At 34.6% G+C, this 15,811-nt stretch overlaps 1 protein-coding gene across 1 annotated transcript in view; it reads left to right on the top strand.

Moving 5' to 3' along the window:
• SCG5 (secretogranin V) overlaps positions 1–15,811 on the top strand; it is a 192,270-nt gene that overhangs the window by 25,175 nt on the left and 151,284 nt on the right. The window lies entirely within an intron of this gene.

The raw sequence follows: 15,811 nt of genomic DNA, 5'->3' as shown, positions 1-15,811 counted from the left end.
TTTTAGTCAATCAATTAACAGATATTTTTAAGCACCTACTATGTGACAGACATAGTATTAAGCTCTGGGGATAAAAATACAGGAAATGAAACAATCTCTACTTGCAGTGAATTTACATTTTAATGGGAGAAACAAGTACATAGACACATATTCTATACATATAAATGTAAAGCTAATATATACAAGTATATATATTTGGTAGTTTAATACAAGGTAGTTTGGGATGAAAGTTGCTAGATTTTGGAGGAATTGGGAAAGTTTTCAGCAGATAACCTGGCAGATGTTCTACAAAAGCAAAATGTTTTCAATAGAGGAACTATTCTCCATTTTTCTAAAGTGAAAAGATCATTCCAATAAGTTTGTAGAATTTAAAATGAAGATGAAGTGGGATTGAGTTGTCATTACTTTATTCTGCAGGAAACAATCCTCGCTGAAATCCTTAAGCAGACTATTTCTTTGCCAGAAATACCTGTAAATTGAAGTAAGGGCAGAGTGTCATTTCATCTATATATATTTTAGCTGTAACTTGTGCTCTCTTGCTGTATATTTATATAAATCATATTTAGACAATATGTAAATATAGAGATGTCTCATATCTCCACTTATTCTAGAATATCACCTTTATAAAAATCATTATGGAGATTGTTGGTTGACTTTGAAGATGACACCAAAATTTGATTATAACTTTTCTAATACAACATCATCTTATAGATGATGCTATATTATGCCTGATCTTTGATAGAATTATTTGAAAGCATTCTTGACTTTAATCTCACTGGCTGAACTAGGTCTTCTGGAATACTTCTCAGGACCTACTTCAGTCCAACTTGTAGCTGGAACCAGACTAAATGTAACTGGGAAATATTTAACAAAATAAATAAAAATACAATGGAACATAGATAATATTGATATGGAGTTTTCTAAATCAATCTACAGCCAACAGGGATTCTTATAGTTTGATTTGTCTTCTAGAAAAATGACAATAAAAAATACATAATTCTCAAGTATAAAGATGAATATAGTAAATCAATCTAATATAAGTTCCTTGAGGGCAGGGACTTTCTTCTCTGTAAGTCTCAGTTTCCCAGGGAAGTTAATCTACTTGTATGGGGACCAGTAAGGGCTCACTCTTTTTGGATATGCTAAAATTTGCCCTTCCTTGTGGCTTCTACAAAACATGTAAAATATTCCTTGACTGCTTCCAGGCTTATATGTGAAACCCCAAAATCCTGTTTTGTCTTCATTGATTCAAGATTAATACTATGTGAGGATAAAAAGTGTAATTTGAACTGTCAAGTTTAGGAAGGAAGTTTGTAGGGATGGAAGGATTGAGGAGAAAGAGCTTCCATTTCTTATCTTGAGTGACTTCCTATATTATGATAAGAACACCCAGATAACCAGGAAGATCAAAGAAAGCTCCTACAAACAACTATAATCATTAATAGAATCTTCTTGTGAATGAATAGACAAATCTGATGAGGTAGCATAACAGTTGATTGACCTGTTTGACCCAGCTCCGCAGAGGATTGACCTGTTATCTGAAACATTCACCAAGATGAGGAGCTAGACTAGCTGAGCAATGGAATGACTCATTCATCTCCAGTGCAGTACTCCACAATGAGCCTGGAAGCAACTCCTCAAAGGGAAAAAAAAAAAAAAGGATTCTTAGTGCTGAGTCATGAGATACTTATCAGCCCAAAATGTTACCTGACAGTCTTTGTACTTGTTACCTGGTACATTATCAGAACGTACAAGAGAGAATAAATTAGCACAATAGTTTAATATTGTTCCTGGAAATGATCTAAAACAGATGGATTTGTGAGGAGATGGCAAAAGCTTGCTGAGTAATGAAATCTACAGATAAATGAAGCAGAATATGTTTTCCTTTGGTTTGGTTTAAGCAGACTATTTTCCCGGTTACTTTCAGTATATTATGCACAGGCAGAAATCAGTACAGATGCAAGCATAGGCTTATGTATTTTAGTAGAATAGAAGTTCCTTTAGGGAAGGAACTATTTTTTCAATTTTGCCCTTCTATTCCCAGCACAAAGCATAATGCTTTGCATATTGTGGATATTTAATAAATATTTGCTAGATTCGGTTAGATTGAATCTGGAAATGTGAACCAGCACCATACTGGAATAAATATGTCTTATTATTGAAGTTAAAACTTTGTTAATTCAGAGGATATGTCATCCCTGAATTAGAAATAAGGAATTGAACATAGGTTAAAGAATCCGTATTCTGAAACAACCCATCGTCTTGGGCTTTTCTGCAGAATAAGTTATATGTATGAGCAGTCATTGTGGCTAACATGGCAAACTCTTGCTTATCCAGAATCCAAAGGAAATTTTTTAATGTTCTGAGCACTTTTTATGGAAAATGATAAGTAAACAACCTATTTGGAGTTTATTCAAAAAAATAAATTTTAGTTTAATGGGGTCAATGCAAAATCAACCAGTTTCACTTTCTAGCAAAATACTTCTACACCCTAATAATTGCTGCTCAAAATGATTACATTGGGGTACTACATGATTCTGAAATACCTTACAAATTATTAAGAAAATATTATATCAGAAGCAGTTTTAATAATTAATTTAATTTACAATATTCTTATTCTAATTATATAGATTATTAAACCACCAAATTTGCCTTTACCATAGAAGTTGTTGTTCAGTCATTTCAGTTGTAGCTAACTCTTTGTGACTCCATTTGAGATTTTCTTGACAAAGATACTTTCTTTAGCTCATTTTACAGAAGGGGAAACTAAGGCAAACACAGTTAATTGTCTTGCCTAGGGTCACAGAAGTAGTAAGGGTCTGAGGATAGATTTGAATTCAAGAGGATGAGTCAGTTTCTGACATCAGGCGTAGTGCTCTATCCACTGCAATACCAAGCTACTCATTCTCTTACCTTGGGAGACAACATAGAAAAATGAAAAGGCTATATCACAGGAATCAAGAGATGCATATTCAAATCTACACTCTCTCAAGCTGTACTGGTTAATGCTCCCCCCAAAAAAATGTATACTGGACAAAATTTTAAAATTTATTCTGCATTATTTATTTTTTCTTCAAAACTTTCTTAAGTTTGAACACTTAAAACAAAAAATTCAAGCCTTCATTTGTAGTGTTTTCTGATTTCAGAGGAATAAATATTTAGGTTGAAAATTTGACAATAAACTATTCCAACTAGTTCAGGTTGGCTGCAAGTTATCCTTGAATCCTGACTCTTTCCTACTCATTTTCTTATAATTTACTCCCCTCCATGTATGCTATGATTCAGTAAAATTGGTTTCGTTGTTATTCCTCCCATAAGACATTCTTGTCTTCAAACGCAGTGCAGGGCACATTAGTAAATCCTACTTGACTGTTTGTCTCTTCTCTACACCCATGTAATTGGTCTAGTTATAAAATATGTGTAATAAATGAAAGTTCAGAATTGAAAATTATACTGAGGTTTTTAGCTTAGGCAACTGGGTAACAGGAAAAATGTTTGGACCCCCTACAGAAACAGAGAGTTGAACTCATAGAATCAAAAAATTACAAATGCAGATCTGGAAGGGACCTAAGGGACCATTTCTTCCAATTCTATCATTTTATGGAGGAAAAACCTAAGAATAGGTGCAGTCTAGCCAGAGGAAGGGAGAAGAAAGAAAAATAAAATAAAAAATAAACTTACACAACAATGTTATTATATATTATATTTAAAAGAAATAACAAGTTGTACATAATAGATTTGTAGTTTCACATGCAATCACAAAAACTCAGAAAGGAAAGAGTGTTTAGGAGAAGATGGTGCTCAACAGAATCAAAAACCAAATATAGATCAAAAAGGATTACAATAGAGAAAAAGATTTGGCAAGTAAGAGATCAATGGTAACAATAGAGAATATTTTTGGTTGAATGATGAGGCCAGAAACCATGTAGCAGAATATTAAGAGGCGAGAAGGTATAAGCACTGAATATGACCTCACAGAGTTTGATTGATAGTGTTGAATAGGAATTGATGCTTAGAAATGAGATCTTTCTCAGAGAAACTTGATATAACTTCATTAGGGGTTAAGAAGCAGGGTTTCTTACACTTTTCCTACTCATGATCTCTTTTCATCCAAGAAATTTTTATGTGACCCCAGATATATAGGTATATAAAATATGTATACAAATCAGATTTACTAATAATAAAACATAATTTTATGACATCCACATTCAATTATGTGACCCCATATGGGACCATGACCCACAGTTTAAGAATCTTTGATCTATGGTACCTTTTAGCAAAATGTAGTTACTCTGATTTTTTTCTTGTACTTGGATCTATTTTTCTTTTGCTTTGTCTGAGATCTCACATCAATGTCCTTTGTCTGTGTAAACTTCTTTTAAAGGCCCAAATAATGATACAATTATTAGGAGTTACATGTATCATCTTTCCACGTAGAAATATAAACAGCTTAACTTTATTGAGACTCAATTATTTTTTCATGTTTACCTTTTTAAGCTTCTCTTGAGTCTTCTATTTGAATGTCAAATTTTCTATTTGGCTCCAGGTTATTCACTGGGAATGCTTAAAAGTGTTTTATTTCCTTAAATATAAATTTTTCCCCCTGAAGGGTTATACTCAATTTTGCTGGGTGGGTGATTCTTGGTTATAATCCTACCTACTTTGCCTTCTGGAATATCTATTTCAAACTCTTTGCTCCTCTAATGTGAGAACTGCTAAATCTTGTGTGATCCCAATTGTGACTCCACAATATTTAAATTATTTCCTTCTGGCTATTTGAAGTATTTTCTCTTTCACTTGGTAGCCATAGAATTTTGCTATACTATTCCAGGGAGTTATCTCTTTCAGGAAGTGATTGATGAATTCTTTCAATTTCTATTTTACCTCCTGGATCTGAGTCCCATGATAATTTCTTAAAATATATAGTGTCTAGGCTTTTTCTTTGATCATGGATTTCTGATACTCCAATAAGTCTTAAATTACCTCTCCTCCATCTATTTTCCAGGTGATCTCCCAACAACATATTTCACATTTTCTTCTGTTCTTTCAACTTTGTTTTATTGTTTCTTGAAGTCTCAGAGAGTCATTAGTTCCCATTTGATAAATTTTAATTTTTAAGGAATTAGTTTCTTCAGTGAGATTTGGTATCTCTTTTACCATTAGACTAGTTTTGTTTTCTTCAGCATTTTTGGTGTGTGTGACTCTTTTACCAAACTGCTAATTCTCTTTTCATAATTTTCTTGAATAATTCTTTTCTTTCCCATTTTTTCCTTCTATTGCTCTTCTCTCTTTCTTTGACTCTTCCAGAAATTCTTGCTGGTCTTGAGTCCCATTAGAATTTTGATTTGAGGTGTGGTTTGTGGTTGCTTTGACATCATTGCCTTCTTTTGGGTTTGTGTCTTGATCTTCCTTGTCTTCATAGTAGCTATTTATGATCAAGTTCTTTTTCTGTTGTTTGCTCACTTTACCAATATATTTCTTGACTTTGAACTTTATGTTAAGGTTGGGCTTTGCTCACCTAGGGATTGGGAATCATCATCCCAAGCTTCAAGTTTTTCATGTTGCTGTCTGAGGGTCTGCAAGTTCTCAGTGCTTCCAAGGTGTTGTGATCCTGAGAGAGGGTGGTCCCTGCTCTCCCAATCTGTACCCTTGTTTTTACCCAGGAAGGACCTATCCTCTCTTGCAGCTAGAAATGCTAGCATTCTCTTTTCCTTGGAACTGTGATCAGGGTGCCAGCTGCCCTGGGACTGACTTCCAGTAGTCTTTTCTGCCCTGGATCTGTGAATCAAAACTGTGTATGGACATATTGCGTTGCCAGTCAGTGCTAGTTATACTCAGTGCCAGCAAAGGATCCTCTGTAATCTTTTTATGAATAGTTTTTGACCCCTCCTCCCCCTTACAGTCTCTGGACTGAGAGCTCAGGAAGTTGTTGCTGTTGCTACAGCTGCTGCTGACACTGTGTATGTATAGACTGTGGACAGGCCTCCATGCCAGTATCATAAACTTCTACTACTGACCCCCAAATTTTCTTAGGCTGAAAAAGTTTCTCACCCTGACTTTTGTAGACTCTGCCATTCCAAATTTTTTGAGGCATCATTTTAAAGTTGTTTGGAGGGGAATGTTGAGAGTTCAGCTGAGTTGCCTCTAATTTGCCATCTTGGAAACCCAAAGGTTGTTCTTGATGTGAAAAAAGAGATTATGAAAGGGATGATGATAAAACTGAAATATTTTCTTTCCTTAAAATATTTAATTAGGGAGAAGCAAGTTTGTTATCTCTCCAAATACAGATTTTTTAGCTGCTGCTGATTTTCAGTAGGAAAAAAAGATACACATATAGAAAATGATCTGAGCCTAACACCCATTAAAAACAAAAATTTATTATTGTAGATAAACACAGGAAGAGGGTTTGTGTTGACAGAGATCACAGTTTTCCATATATGATGTTTACTGACCTCAAAAGTGAGTGAATAAAAGAGTGACTTAGCCAAGGATGGAATAGTTTGAGCATGTAGGGTTGAAGAGGGTGGAAGCTTGATATTATTTGGTGTTGTTCCAGTCTGTGCAGAATTAGAAGGTGGATTATTGTGGATTTGTTTTCTTTTGGGAATTAGGGCTGGCACTGGCTTAGCTTCAGTGCTGTGCATGGTATTAACTGAAATGCATTTCTGTCTTAACAGCTTCATCCCATTTAGCCATTGTGACTTTGTAGTGACTTCCAAAGCAATCCAATCAGAATGAGTTGATAGATTAACATTAACTTTCATGTCAGCACCGAAGGCAATGAGAAATGAAAATGCTATATGAATAGGCATTGCACCAGGCATCCTGTAACTAAAAATAGAATGGAACTCTCTTATGCTTGCTAATGAGTCTTTGTCAAATCTACAATTGGATCCAATTTAGTCAACTATTTATGAGGGTATTCATGACTTTCATAGTGAAAGTAAAATGTCACCATTGTTACTAGCTTTTGGACTTGCCTAAGGGCTATATTGCCCTCTTCTTGATCATATCTAACTTGAAGGCTTTCTCACATCTCTCATTCACCACACTTGGTATACACAAAGAGTCTAATCAGAATAAATATAAGAATACTTATATGATACTTATAATTGACCTGATGTTTCTTTTACTTGAGAAGAAATCCAAAGTTTCTTTTTCATTGCTAGTAACCTTGGTTGGTATATGATCACTTGTAGCCAGTGTGATTGTATCATGTCAAAGATGAGAAGGTGCTGTCTACTGATCAGTGATGGGTAGGCAAAGAACAATTTATCCAGTGAAGGATTTCCCTATCTGAGATAACTTAACTTCCTTATTTTACAAATGACAGAACTGAAATAAGAGGAGATTAAATTCAAATAATAAATTAGCAACAGTACAATGAATAGAAACCAGATCCCCTGACTCCTTTATTTAGTTTTCTTTCCAATACACCACAAAAAAAAATCTTCTAAGCTCTATAATTCTATACTCCCCATGATGAAATCTAGCCCCAGTAAAGCAAATCTTTCCTTATGCCCTGACCACAGTATAGTCATTTTTAACTTCAAGTCTTTGCTCTTACTATTTTTATTGCTTATGTTAACAATATCAGAGATTCCATCCTAACATGAATGACCCTATACTTTAAGAATCTTTTACTTCTTTGAGTCCTTACCAGATCTCAACCTGGGAGTGTCAGTCTCTCACAATGACCTAAAGAGTAGGTATTGGTTTTCCAAAATTTACATTAAAAAAAACAAACAAACAACTTTTTAGCCTTCTCAATAATTTTGAAGAGTATAAAAGGGTCCTAAGATTAAAAAAAAAAAAAGTTTAAAAATTGCTAACATGAAACTTTGCAGACATGTCTACAATTTATAATAAACACATATCCAAATCGGAATGATTTCTTTCTTTCTTTCTCTCTTTCTTTCTTTCTTTTTTTTTTGAAACTTGATTTTACACACATATATCCTACAATCCCTAAATTCCCCACTGTTTAAATGAGTTTTAATCCTCAACCTCATATAGAGTTAGTTTGATTCAAAACCTTTCAAATGTTTTCTCTTCCTTTTTATTCTTTTCCATATTACCCATCCACCTACCTCAAATCCTATCATCTACCTCTATGAAACAAAATTTTATTGGATAATTCTTTAACTAGGGAGTCCTAAAATCTTCCTAGAGAGTGATTTTTCCTACCTTAGTTCATTTGATAGTAGGTCAATAAATTAGGAGGCAAGACTGGAAGATAAAAAGTTTATGTAGGTGCCAGTTGGATAGCAATACATCAAAAAGGTTAAATATACACACATATATAGATTTTTGCAGCGTCTTGAGGTGGCATTGCTAATAGCAAAAGGAGCCCAGTCAATCAGGAGAGGCTGACAGATCACTTTCCCTATTTGGAGGGTTGAGTAAAAGGAATAGGATGTTAGATGATTTGGGGAAGAATATATTGATCGTGGAGTTGGAACATGTTAACCTTGGACTCTCAGAAATTGCCCCAAAATAAGTTTGTTTCCATGAGGATCTTTTCTATCCAGTTAAAGTCATCAGATTATCTTGGTGGGGCAGAAGATCTTTAAGATAGTGAAATACTCCTTCAAAATAGAATAGGAGGTTTATCCTATTGTTGAATAAAATATGAGGGTCTGTCTCTATTTAAACAAACTTGTATTTTCACTTCTTTGACTTCTAACATTACTTCCCCCGCCCCGCAGATGTTTTCCTCAAACTTATTGTCTACCTCCACACTGACATTTCTGTATAATTCCATGACTACTGGAAATATAGTGTACATCATAAAATTGCATATTTTATTGACATTATTAAATATGGTTCCTTTCCAGGTTGTAAGTGTTCCCATCTCCACCCTCTACCCCCACAAAATATACTTTTCATGTATCTTGTATTTATTTATCTGTGTAAATGTTGTTCTCCCTGTAGGGGAATCAATGAATGAACCCAGAATTTATTAAGTACTTACAATGTACGAACCCAGAATTTATTAAGTACTTACAATGTACAAAACATTATACTAAACCCTGGGAATGTAAATAATATATGCAAAAATGACACGTGCAAAAGAATCCCTGTTCTCAAGGAGCTCATATTCTAATGTGAGAGATAATATATATGGAGGATTTTAGCTACAAGGTAGATGGACAGGTTCTATGATTCTTAGGATAGAATGGCAAAATGGACAATTATGCATCTTCTTCACTGTCATTTCTCCTGACAATATTATATCAATTTCCAATGTAGAACAACTGGACAGTGTCAAAGACTTTGGGGGCAAAAAAAAAACAAAAAAAAAAAACACCTTTCTCTTGTGAATCTTCAGGAGCTGTAGCTGTAAGACCCAAAGGGGAAGAGCAAGGCTGAGTCTTTATAGGTTGCCTCCCATGATGATGTCTAAAGTCACTGCTGAAACATTGCTACTCCCAGGCCTCTTGGATTACAGGACTTGAATTGTCCCCATTATGGTCTGAGGGGAGATGGTAGTCAAGGCAGGGATTGTAGTTTGATTTGTTTGCCATATGGTATCTCCTGCCTCTCCCTCAGGGTGCCTCTCTGCTTCAGCTAGGACATATGCATGACCTCTGAGTAAAAGTTGATTGGTGGGGATGGCTGGTGCCTTATTTATGGGAAATGCCTTCCTTGATGATGGATATAAGAGCTGAGCTAGAAGCAGAAATGATGGTCATGGGGGTGCTGCTATTCCCAAAGCTTCTGTACTTATTTACTTATTGGTGGCAGTTGGTCATCTCTATACTGTAAAGATGAGGAATGAGAGAGAGAGGTCCATTCTCTATAATTAGACCTATGGGGCTGAATTGGAAGCAGATCTGGTGGTCTGGAGTTACTATTTTCAAGGCTCTTAGGTTCAGGATTCTGGATGATTCTCATATGAGAGCAGAACATGCTGGAGGTGCTGATGGTGATTTGATTTGCCTTGCACCTGCTGCCCTCTGTCTCTGAGAGATGGGATGGGATTATTTCATTCTGGAGTTTGTATCCTCAGCACCTGATACACCAATGAGTCTCTACATTCAACACTGCATAGAGATGTGGTAAATCAGTGCCATTTACTTCCTTCAATATTATTCATATGTTTCCTTCTTTTTATATCTATCCAAAATACCTACCCTTCAAAACCTACATAAGATTCTTCATCCTCTATGAAATTTATTCATAATTTCAAGCCTACACTAACCTTTTCTTTCTGTAAAATGATACATAGTAGGTGCTTTTTAAAAGATTTTGAATGGAATTGAATGTCAAAGCTGATTTTTTGTTGATAACTCTTTTCTGATTTTCCAAAAGGCTCATACAAGTCACATGGTGGAAAGCCCCATGTCCTTCCTCACAACTTAGACCTTCCTTTCAATGGATGAGATATGACCTAGAAACATTGCTGAACCTAAACTAATTGTTCATGCACATTTACAGCATCTTATAGTTCCCTAGTAAGTAATTCCCTCAATAGTGGTTCATTAACAGCTGTTAACAACCCCCTTCTGGCTTCTAATTAATTACCTTGTCTCAGAATCTGTGTGGGAATGGCTGTCAAGGGCATTATTTGCTCAATTACCTAAAAGCCATAGACAAATGCTTGGTAATGAATTGAGAGATGGAACACCCTCAGGTTGTTCCACCCCCAGTGAAAATCATCCTCTGTTCTTTCACATCAGACCCACAGTTTTCATTTGTGTTCCATGTAGTTACATAGTCTGATTCTCCATTTTCTTTCAAATGGAAACATTTAAAACTACTTTTATGGTAGGAGTTAACTTCCTCCATTACCCAAGGGAGTAATAATTACTCCAGCTTCTCGCCTCTGCTTTTCCTCCCTCATCCTTCCCAATTTTTTTGCCTTCTGAACAATTAAAATGTTCACAAGTAGATCTTATTGAATTAGATCATTCCCTCCTCCATTTTCCACATCCCCCATGCCTCCATTCAAGCATTCATTCATTCTATGTGTTGGTTAAGTACCTACCCTTTGAGATGGGATGTAAGATAATGGCCTCCATTTTTACTAAATTCAAAATGATAATTCATAATCACATGTGAGGGATTCCTAGAAAGCATGAAGACATTGTATATCTACATATAAAAACTTAGTTATATACTGTATATGTGTATTTTAATAAGTTGTTTTCTGATTAACTTGGATTTATTACTAGAAAGTAGGCTCTACTTTTACAAGGAGAAAATATTCTATATTTAAGAGAAGATATATCTGATCCTATTTGAGATCATGCTAAAAGCTCATATTCGTCTAGTACTTTGCAACCAAAAAGCATTCTCTTCCCAAGAATCTATGAGGTGCTTGGAGGAAGGAGAATATCAATCAGCATCCAAATTCCCCAGATGTTTCTTCCCAGTATGAATCAATGTGTATTGTGCCATTCAATCATATCTGACTCTTTATGACTACATGCACTAAATTGTCCATAGGATTTTCTTGACAAAGATACTGGGGGTGATTTGCCATTTCCATCTCTAGATTTAAAAAAAAAAAAAAAAAAAAAAAAGGTTAAGTGATTGCCCAGGGTTACAGAGCTGGTCAGTTTCTGAGGCCGATTTGAACTCAGGTCTTCTTCACTTCAGGCTCAGCATGCTAGCCACCTCCTACATAAACTAGTATTAGTCCTTAAACCGTGACTCTCTGCCCTCTCCAACCAATGTCTGGTCCTATTTGATCCATATAAGATCCTTATAACAATCCATCAAGTTTTACTAGTTTGGGTGCCCTATCTAGGGATCCCAGTAGAACTGGCCTTTTTCCAACCTCTTTGACTACTCCCTGACTTGAATTTTATTCTTCCTCAATAAAGCTTGCTTGCTTTAATTTTTTCCAATCCTTTCTCACTGCTAATGTGTTCTTTCTTTTGGTCTTCTGTCCCTTCTATTTACCCTCCCCATCTACTTTATCATTAGTTGCTATTGAAACTGAATGACTAACCATTTGTTGAATGGTTCTTGTTCAGGTATTGGTTAAATTATTTGACCTCTCATGTCCTTTCCATCTCTGAAGATCTATAGTTTTATAACATGTGAAGGTAGAATTTAAAAAATACAAAAATTATGTAAGTCCAAAGAAAAATTAATCAAATTAATTATTTATATATTATTTTAGAATTTTTTCTCTTTAGTAAATTTGTTTACTTTTAATACACATTGTTTTATGTGGGGAGATAAAAATCAGAGCAAAAAGAAAAAAGCATGAAAGAGATTAAAAAAAAAAAACAGAAAAAAGAAGTGAACATAGCATGTGTTGATTTATATTCAGTCTTCTTAGTTCTTTTTCTGGATGCAGATTCCATTTTCTGTCCAAAGTCTATTGGGATTGCTTTGGATCACTCAACCACTGAGAAGAACCAAGTCTTTCATAGATGACTATTGCACATTCTTTTTTTTTTTTTTTTTTTAATTAAAGCATCATATAATCTTGCTGCTGCTGTGTGTAGTGATCTCAGTTAGCATCAGTTCATGTAAGTTTCTCCAGGCCTCTCTAAAATCATCCTGCTAATTGTTTCTTATAGAACAATAATATTCCATAATATCATATACCATAACTTGTTCAGCCATTTCTCCAATTGATGGGCATCCACTCAGTTTCCAGTTTCTTGCCACCACAAAAAGAGCTGCCACAAACATTTTTGCACATGTGGGTCCCTTTCCCTGCTTTAATATCTCTTTGGGATATGATACTGCTGGATCAAAGCGTATGCACATTTTGATAGCCTTTTAGGCATAGTTCCAAATTGCTCCTCAGAATGGTTGGATCAGTTTCACAACTCCACCAACAATGTGTCCCAGTTTTCCCACATCCCCTCCAACATTTGTCATTATCTTTTCCTGTCATCTTAGCCAATCTGAGAGGTGTGTGATGGTACCTCAGAGTTGTCTTAATTTGGATTTCTCTAATCAATAATGATTTAGAGCATTTTTTCATATGACTAGAAATGATTTCAATTTCTTCATCTGAAAATTGTCTATTCATATCCTTGACCATTTATCAATTAGAGAATGGCTTGAATTCTCATAAATTTGAGTTAATTCTCTATATATTTTAGAAATGAGGCCTTTATCAGAATTTTTGAATATAAAAATGTTTTTCCAATTTATTGCTTCCCTTGTAATCTTATCTGCATTAGTTTTGTTTGTATAAAAACTTTGACTATTGCACATTCTTGCTGTTATTGTATACAATGTATTCCTAGTTCTTGTTTTGCTCAGTATCAGTTCATGTAAATCTTTAGAGGTATTTCTAAAATCAGCTTGTTCATCATTTTTTATAGAATAATAATATTCCATTACCTTCATATACCACAACTTATTCAGCCATTCCCCAATTGATGAGCATCTATTCATTTTCCAATTCTTTGCTACCACAAAAATAACTGCCACAATTATTTTTGCATAAGTAGGTCCTTTTCCTTCTTTTATGATTTCCTTAGGATACAGAAACAGATCATTATATACTTCAACAACAATACTATATGATGATTGATTCTGATGGACATGGCTCTCTTCAACAATAAGATGAACCAAATCAGTTCCATTTGTTCAATAATGAATAGAAACAACTATACCCAGAGAAAGAACTCTGGGAAATGAGTGTGAACCACTACATAGTATTTCCAATCCCTCTATTTTTGTCCACTTGCATTTTTTATTTCCTTCACAGGTTAATTGTACATTATTTCAAAGTCAGATTCTTCTTGTGCAGCAAAATAACTGTATGGATACATATATATATATATATAGTATTTAACATATAATTTAACATATTTAACATGTATTGGTCTACCTGGCATCTGGGAGAAGGGGAGGGGGCAAGGAAGGGAAAAATTGGAACAAAAATTTTTGCAATTGTCAATGCTGAAAAATTACCCATGCATATATCTTGTAAATAAAAAGCTATTTTAAAAAATTGCTTGGCTGAATCCCATAGGTTTTAGTATATTGTCTCATTATTGTCATTCTCTTGGATGAAATTATGGATTGTTTCTGTGATTTGTTGTTGATTTACTCATTTTTAAGAATTAGATTATTTAATTTCCAATTGGTTTTTAGTCTATCTTTTCCTGTTCCTTTATTGAGTATATTTTTTATTGCCTTATGGTCTTAAAAGGAAGCATTTACAATTTCTGCCTTTCTGTATTTGATTGTGAGGATTTTATGCCCTGATACATGGTCAATTTTTGTGTAGGTGTAATGTACTGAGAAAAAGGTATATGTCTTTCTGTCTCTATTCAATTTTCTTCAGAGATCTATCATATCTAGGTTTTCTAGAATTCTATTTACCTCCCTAGTTTCTTTCTTCTTTATTTTGTGGTTAGATTTGTCTGATTCTGAGAGATAATATAGTTTTGCTGTATATTTCTTCCTATTATCAGCTTAAAATCTTCTCTAGGATTTTGGCTGCTCTACCACTTGTTTACAGCACCCTTTATCAAGATGTACTTTCCTTCTTTATCTCTTTTAATAAGATCTATTTTTACTTTTTGTTTTATTTAAGATCAGAATTTCACCCCTCTTTTTTTTTTTTTACTTCAGGTGAAGCATGATATATTCTGTTCTAGCCTTTTATCTTTATTCTGATTTTTTCAATAAGTATTCCCCTCTGCTTCTAGAATATAGAGGCAGTTCTCCTTAATGATCTCTTGAAGAATGCTATCTAGGCTCTTTTTTTGGTTATGACCTTAAAGTAGGCCAATACTTTTAAACTGTTTCTTCTGGATTTATTTTCCAGAATGGCTGTTTTTCCAATGAAGTATTTCATATTTTCTTCCATTTTTTCATTCTTTTTAATTTGACTGATTCTTGCTGTCTCACAGAGTCATTAGCTTGCATTTATTCTGTTTTAGTTTTTAATATGTGATTTTCTTCAGTTAGCTTTTGTATCTCTTTTTCCATTTGGTTAATTCTACTTTTGAAGGTGTTGCTTTCTTCAGACAATTTTTCCTCCTTCCTTTTCCAAGCTATTGATTCACTCATACATACCTCTAATTTCCTTTTTAATTTTTTCTTCTACCTCTCTTATTTGCCTTTTAAAGTCTTTTATGAGCACTTCCAAGATGTCTCTTTGGACTTGAGACCAATTCATATCACCCTTTGAGATTTCTTCTGTGGTCATTTTGTCCTCATCTGAGTGTGTGCCCTGTTACCATAGTAGCTTTTTATGGTCAAGGTTCTTTTCTGTTTCTTGTTCATTTTCTTTCCTTTTCTTTTGATATTTCCTTTTTTTTTTTTAAACTTTTGTGGTTGAGCTCTTCTTCTGGGGTAAATGGAGCACTGTCCCAATCTTCCTGTGCAGTTCTGAGCCTTGGCTTTGAATACAAGGATCCCTTGTATTTGCAGGGTGTAGTTTTGCCTGCTCTTTTCAGGAAATAGCCTGGTTTCCCAGAGTTTGCCTTCTAATCTGGGACTGGAAGTTGCTCCACTGTTTTACTCCTCTTCTGAGCTAGGACTGAGGGTCTTAGTTGCTGATTTGACCCCCTCACCAGCTTTCCCAGAGTCTATCTGAGCTGGACTGAACACCCTTTTTACCCCTGTGAGACTGCCCTTTCTTGAAGTTTTTCTATTCTATCTTAAGCTGGAGAATGGTTTCATTCCATCAGACTCTGTTCAGAGGTTTTGTTTCATATGGTTTTTGAGGGAAACTGGGAGAAATAGAGCAGCTTCCTGACTTTATTCTTCCAGCATGGCTCCACCCCCAGAAGTCAAAAGAAATGGTTTTTTAAATATTTATTAACACCTACATACTTTTATTTCTTTAAATTTCACTTGCTTGTGCCTAATCTTTAAA

The sequence above is a fragment of the Sminthopsis crassicaudata genome, chromosome 2 (assembly GCF_048593235.1).
Source record: "Sminthopsis crassicaudata isolate SCR6 chromosome 2, ASM4859323v1, whole genome shotgun sequence".
NCBI classification, from domain to species: domain Eukaryota; kingdom Metazoa; phylum Chordata; class Mammalia; order Dasyuromorphia; family Dasyuridae; genus Sminthopsis; species Sminthopsis crassicaudata.
This window is presented reverse-complemented; position numbering and strand designations above follow the sequence as displayed.